The 7,292-nt window shown below is 42.9% G+C and overlaps 1 long non-coding RNA gene across 3 annotated transcripts; it reads right to left on the reverse strand.

The window, feature by feature from the left end:
• Nucleotides 1-4,225: 4,225 nt before the first annotated feature.
• Nucleotides 4,226-6,616, reverse strand: LOC149992052 (uncharacterized). Of its 3 annotated transcripts, XR_016508484.1 has the most exons (4): nucleotides 6,320-6,616; nucleotides 5,958-6,211; nucleotides 4,700-4,833; nucleotides 4,226-4,615 (listed from the first exon to the last, which is right to left on the reverse strand). It is a non-coding gene; the product is annotated as an uncharacterized LOC149992052 (long non-coding RNA). The 3 variants fall into 3 exon arrangements; XR_016508483.1 differs by having other exon boundaries at nucleotides 4,226-4,833; nucleotides 5,958-6,078; XR_016508482.1 differs by having other exon boundaries at nucleotides 4,226-4,833.
• Between the last annotated feature and the right edge of the window lie 676 nt (nucleotides 6,617-7,292).

The following is a 7,292-nucleotide window of genomic DNA, read 5'->3' on the forward strand; positions in this document are numbered from 1 at the left end:
TCGCAATCCCCTGCGCTCAGACCAGGTAGTTGTTCAATTCACATTGCATCTAAATACTGCCTTATGACAATCTTCTCCTGTGAATAAGTAAAACTATTATTTATGGTCTATAGTGCTCTTTACCTTGTCACAGGAATCTGTCACGGTGCTGTCATATCGTCCACAATGCCAACATAGAGTACCTTGCTTGATACAAGTACATAATGCATATTTATGGCTAGTCTGCATGACTCCGGCTCTGCTGGGTTTTGCCTCTTCTTTCAGAGAGGGCCTGGTAGTCTCTGGAGAGGTTGCTGAAGCTTGCAAAAATAAAAATAAAAAAATAAAGTAAGAAAGAGCCAATTAACTAATGCCTTAAGATTCCTATAATCTGCTAAGGAAGAAGGCCCGGTGGCAGAACCTTCACTGTGGCACACCCCTGTTGAGCATGTATCCACTGTTTATCTGGAAGCTAAAAGAAATAAAGAAAATAAGAAAGGAGATCAACGAATGCTGTCACTACAAAACATTGCTCAGACCAGCCTCCTGTCTTATCCTAGAGACCAGAAAGGAAGTAACTCCTCCCTTCAGAAAGTAGGACTCCCAGAGCTGGGAGACACCCATGGCCTTGGCCCAAAGCTCAGGAAGGCCCAAATGTAGCCTGTGTAGGAGTCTCACGCTAGAGGTGGCCTATAAATTATGAATGAGAGAGAGAGAGAGAGAGAGAGAGAGAGAAGTGCCCTTCCCACAACATCCCCGTGGCACTAGGTCTTGGTGCTAAACTGAGACAGCAGAAAAGAAAAGTATTCTACTCTAAAAAAGTCATTAGCTCCTAAACTAGCCTGCTTTCCCTAGAGAATTATAATAATAATAACTACAAATGTTTATTAAGTTCTTTCTATGTGCAAGACATAGCTTTACATCTGTCCATGTATTACCTCATTTCATCTGCACAGTCCTTTCATGTCGATTCTTCTATTATCTTCATGTAAATGAAGAAATTTAACACAGGGAGGTGCCATGATGTTCCCAAGGTCAGACAGCTCGTAGTGGCGAGCCTGGGAATACAGCGGGAGAAATGTAGGGACTCGATGTAGAGAAACTTGGATGGGAATCTTGGCCCCATCGTCTATGAGTTGTGTGACCTTTTGCAAGTTCCTTCAACTCCCTGAATCACATTTGCCTCACTGGAAAAATCAGGTTAATTGGTCTACATCATAGGGTGGCTGTGAAAATTGGACGAGTCTTAGAACTTTGAGTTTCCTGTAACTGAAGGGCTAGTAATTTGGACCAACCCTTCTGCTTAAAAGAACTAAGCATGCGGGCTACTTTTCCTTTCATCTTCTTAAAAGCATCAAAGAACTGATAAAACTAATAATAATAATAATAATAATAATAATAATAAGCCTAAATCAAAAAGAAAGCAAGAACCCAAAGAAGTAAGCAGAGCATCAAAACCGCTTTTCTTCTGAAGGCATTTGTAAGTCTGGATGATCTGATGTATAAATTTGCCAACAGTTCTGATGGACTCTCAGGGCAAGGGAGAGCAGAAGTCACATCCAGGGGTTTCCAGGATTTCCCCTGGCACTTTTTCAGGTATGGGAGACACAGAAGTAAACTGCCCTTCCCACAGCATCCCCATGGCTCTGTGGGAAGCCAGGTCTTGGTGCTAAACTGAGTCAGGGGAAAAGAAAACAACAACAACAAAAAACCCCTTTCTTTAGAAGGTTGTAGCCATGGGCCAGCACTTTAGCAGATTCGCAGCCTAAATCTGCATCACTGGCACGGCTCCCAAACTAAAGCTATGAATTTAAAATGGCACTACAGGATGAACAGGATGAGAAAATGGGAGAAGGGGCGCCGAAAATTCGGTGGGAGGGCAGCAAAGGCAGAACAATTTGTGTGCTGCGGTTCAAATATTCATACACACCTTATCTTCATGCCAGGTGTTCCCTTACATTGGAAGCATCCCCATGGTTTCTGGAGTTGGATGGCCCAGGTTCAAATCCTGACTCTGCCACTTACCAGCTCAGTGACTTTGGCTAAGTCATTTAATCTCTGTCCATTTTCCTCCTCTGAAAAATGGGGATAATGACGAAACCTCCTTGTGGTTTATTGTGAGGATCACATGAGTTCATGTCTGCAGAATGTTTGGAGCAGCGTCTGACATACAGGAGGTAATTATATGGTAATCGGGTAGTACTGAGGATGATGATAATTTTGTGAAATGATCATTTCCCCCTTATTTACTTGGCAAGATTATATTAAGCCTTTACAATTTGGTTAAAACATTCCCTCCTCTTTCAGGCCTTCTCTGACTCAGCATAACCACAAAACTTTACATATACGCCTCTCCTGGAGCTCCTGCCACATCCTACTGCAAAGCCTTGTTTGTTTGTTTTTTAATATTTATTTATTGGTGAGAGAGAGAGAGACAGAGACAGAGACAGACAGACATAGATTTGTTGTTCCACTTATTTTATGCACTCATTGGTTGATTCTTATATGTGCCCTGACCGGGGATCGAACCTGCAGCCTTGGATTATTGGGACAGCGCTCTAACCAACCGAGCTACTCAGCCAGGGCCTAGGGTGACTTGTTGATGTTTCCATTGCCTCTCCATGGAGCTATCAGTTACTTGATGGTGGGAACTAAGTCTTATTCACCATTGTATTTGTATTCCTAGTTGCGAGTAGAGAGCTTGTCACATAATAGATGCTTAGTTAATATTTGATGAATGAAAGAATGTAATGATGACTTTAACTTGCCTCATGGAACATTTTTTGCCTAGAACTTTTTTTTTCTTTTAATTTAGTCTCCTGCCCTTTATTCTTTATTAAAAAGAAAGAAAAAGAAAACATTGTTCTCTCACTGAATTGTTCCTCTGGAGTGTAACCTTCTATGAGCAGCGCCCGTTATCTTATCTACTTTACATTGTTCTGCATGAGATATAGGTGTCAGGAAAATGACTAAACCGTGATAAAAACGATATTGGCAAACAAGTTGGGCGAATGAGTCATGAAATCAGTGACTGAGAAAAGTTCACGGAATTCTTCCTGCTTATGTGGGGTTGTGGATTTGCATCAACTTCCTGGGTCAGCTACGTCCATGGTAAAAACTCTGAACTCAGGATTAGAAGACTTGGATTTAGATGCCCCGGTTCCCTCTTTATTTGTTATGTGACTTTGAACAAAACCAAGATTCCCTAAACTTCATTTTCGTCATCTGTTAAATGGGTTTAATAATACCTATTAGATAGTGAAGTTAGGATGTCAGGAAGGCAGAGATTTTTAACCTTTTTCATCTCGTGGCGCTTATAAACTAATTAATAAAATTCTGTGGCACACCAAAAAATGTATTCTTTGCCCACCTGGCAAAAAGTAGGTTTAATTTTCATTCATTCACTCTGGACAGCTAATGCTGTGTTGGCTGCTGACATTTTTTAGTGGATAATCTAAGGGAAAAGAAGGCAGTACCCCCAACCAAAGGTCAGGTATTGCATGTTTTAAAAATTCTTGTGGCACGCCAGTTAAAATTGCTGCAGTAAGGTCATACAACGCATGTAAAAAAGTTTCTTCAACAATGGCGAAGCACTTAAAAAGAATGGAAAAATGGTCAATTATATTTGCCTGTGCTAGAAAATGCCCAGTTATCTTGGGGATGGTAGTTCTCAGCACTCAGTGGGTGACTTCTCTCAGAACGGGTCTGTCCATTTTATGAACACGACAAAGGTTGTTCAGCTGGAAAGAGACAATCCTTGTGGAATTTAGCGACTCCCTGTTTTGAGACTTTGTCGAGTAACTGAGCTTGGTTCCAGAAGAAATGGCCTTGGGGGACCTGTTTGGGAAGCACATAGAAGAGCTCATGCTTTCCCCATGATGTGACTTGCTCTGGCATATCCTTCTGCCATCCCAGGAAGTCAGGGGCAGCCCCAGCTCAGGGTCTGCACAGAGGGAAGCCTCTGACACTAGGTGGACTTGAAAACTAGCTCAGAAGACAAGAGAACAACTTTGGTCAGAGCGTAAAAGAAGATTCTTCCCAACCGGGAGGAATCCAACCATAGGGGCGGGGTGTTAGAAGCAGCAGAGGGTACCACTTCTGAGTCATTAAAGACCGGACTCCACCTTCTGGATGTAGTGACATTATCTTTCTCATCCTCATTATTAATCTGGCTGAACTCTTCCCCGCCCCTTTTAGAAAGCTGGAGACATTTCATAACGGTATGAAGCAATTTTATTTTGGCATTGCTTTTGTTATTAAGACCATATTCTTCAGCCAGGAAACAAGTTACACGTTCGGGAAATTATAAAATAATAGAACTTGGAAGGAAATTCAGAGACTGTCAGTTAGAGCCCAGAGAAGCTGAGATCCAGGAATGAAGTGACATGCCCACAGGTGCGCAGTGAGGGGGACCAGAATTCAGGTGTCTTCACTCCCAGCCCAGAGTGACAGAACTCCACGCTCTCAGCCTCCTAACCTTGAGAATCCAGATGCTTCCATGTGTCAGCTGTGGTCCAGGGAGAGGGCGGATCTAGGTCATAAATGCAATCTGCTCTCCAAACAACCTAGCTCCATTGCCAAGGCAAATCATTTTGAAACCTCCTACCAAGATAGGCTGCATGACATCATTATCTGTCTGAAGAAGATTCCGGTTGTCATTGCATTCATTAAAATTGCATCAAGTATCAAATATGTTCACTTATTCTGTTCTCTTTCTTACCAAGTGTTCCCCAAGCAGGCTTTCTCTTATGTATAATTTTTTTCCCAAACTGTCCTGGAGTGTAAAGGAGCTGGGTAAGATGCCAAGGCTTTGTTGACAATGTTTTACATCCCTGTTTAACTTTTCTTTAATATCTGAAAGAAAGGGAAAAAAATTAAAATACTGCTATGTGCCAGGGGCATTCAATTTGGTGTCCCATTTAATCGCCACAATAGCCCTCGGATTTAGATAATTTATCCACAATTTACAGTTGAGGAAGCTGAGGCAGGAGATAAATTTCTCTAGATCACACATTTAGCAAGTGAGGAAGCCACTCTTGGGGCTGTCTGTCTCCAGCGGCCACTTGGTCCATCATACTTAAGATTCACATGGTATAATCTGTGTACATGTATAAACTATATGTATATATTACTTTATGCTGAGCAGACATACACATAATATCCATTTCTAAGCACTGCCTTGATAAAGTAGCTGCACTTGGAATAGTCGAAAAATAAAAACTAGAGTTAGCATACACAGGTCTCTGTTTCACTGAGTCTCTCCATGAAACTTTCTACTGAAGAATGTTTCAATCACTGAAATCACCATAAAATTAAAAGCAGAAGATTCTTTGAGAATCACACATGTGAGCTCCGGTGCATTCTGGGCCACATAAACCTGCCCTTTGTGCCGTACAGAAAAATGCTATCCCCAAATCACCAAACTCCAAGCTAGTTTATGGTAACAGAAGTTTACTATTTAGCCATGACCGGTGTGGCTCTGCTGGTCGGGCATCATCCCGAAAAGTGAAAGGTCTCTGGTTTGATCCCCCGGTCAGGGCACATGCCTGGGTTGTGGGTTTGGTCCCTGGTCAGGGCATGTAGAAGAGGCAACCGATCAATGTTTCTCTTTCACACCCATGTTTCTCTCCCTTTCTCCCTTCCCCTCTCTCTAAAAATAATAAAATCTATTTTTTTAAAAAGTGACTATTCAGTCAGTGATTGCTGGGTGTTAGGCACTTGTGAGCCTTTTAAATTCATTGCCTCTCAGCAGTCCTAGGAGAGAATGGCCATTATTAGCATCACGTTTATATTTAGCTAGCCAAATTCCACCCAGCGAGTCAGAGACAGAGCCGTGCCCATAACGGTCATGTGAAGACTTCACCCCGCTGTAGAGAATAGCACAGAAGATTTTCTGTTCAGAAGCTAAGGTAGGCTTGGGAGATTGAAATTGCAGACAAATGCCCTAGGCAGGAGCCTCGCCTTCTGTGTCCTCTGACCTTGGCTGTGGAGGTGGCAGGTAGAGTGATCTAAGCAAGCTCCAATAAGGGGCGGCTCCATGACTTGTTCCAAGCTGACGTGGGGCATCGGAGGGAGGACCAGTTCTTGTTCCGTGCACCCCTGCCCAGAGAAAGGCAAAAAGCAGCCTCACCACTATATACAAGGAAGTTCACACATGGATAAAACTGTGATGACAGGGGTGGTTCCCGCCTTGTGTGGATGACAGTTTCAACTCTCCCACCAACCGGTCAGCCTGCAGAGATGGTTTGAATTTGTTTTTGTTACCAGTGCCAGTCGTAACAAGTCATAACACCAGCTTGCGATTGACCTCATTCAATTGCCCAAGAGTCTCCTGACTTACCTCACATCCTCCATGCAATGCCTTCCTGGTGCGCAGATGTTGGGGAGGCTATCAGCCCACACCCCGGAGATTTTTCTTTCCTCTTCTGGGCTTCTGCTGGGGCCTCTGCTCCCTTCCAATCTCTGCCCTCAAGAACCGTCCTGACTTTCCACACCCAGTTCTGGTCATACCTTTATGGACGACCTCCGCATTTGGGCAAATGGGCTAGTGTATGGTTCGTGAGTGTTTTAAATGGCCTCTTTGGCATGTTTCATTTCCCTCGGTTAAGTCAGAAGCTTCTCAAGGGCAAGGATCATATCTTCTACTTATTTGGCCTCCCACCCAGAACACACAGTATTCTCTTCATGCACAACAAGCCAGCACACCTTTGTTGACTGACTTTTACTTCCTCTGCCCAGCCTCCAACATAAGAAAAAAACATGCACAGGCAAAAGGAAGGAGAATAAGGCAGAGGTCTGGATTTGCCAGACTTGCAAGAAAAAAAAAAAAAAAAAAAAGATAATTTTCTCTGGGAATCCTCAGGTGAATTTCTTCATTGTTAATCCGATAAAACTCAGGCATTAATTATTTTGGAAAACAAAATGAAGACTCACTGAAGACCTCTGGGCCAGCTTCCTTACATATATTATTTCAATTAATTCTCACAACCATACATAGCAATGCATGTTTTTTTTCTCCTTGTGGAGATGAGAAAAACAGCTCTGGGGGGTTAAGTAATTTTCCCAAGGCCTTCTGGATTCAAAACCCAGCCTAGTTCCAAAGCCTGTGATTTCCCACTGAACTGCACAGCCTGTGGTTGCACCCCAGGGTTTACTTCCCAGTCCTGTCCCTTTCATTCCTTTTCTTTGTATATGACAGTTTCTTCTGCAATTTGCATAATGCGGACTTCAAGAGGGATCGATAGTAAACTCATGAGCAAAGGGATCAGGGAGGAGGAAAAATGAACAAAATTTTCTGAGGCTCCCACTGTAGG

Source organism: Furipterus horrens, unplaced genomic scaffold (assembly GCF_987537825.1).
Source record: "Furipterus horrens unplaced genomic scaffold, mFurHor1.1.pri manual_scaffold_16, whole genome shotgun sequence".
Lineage (NCBI taxonomy): Eukaryota > Metazoa > Chordata > Mammalia > Chiroptera > Furipteridae > Furipterus > Furipterus horrens.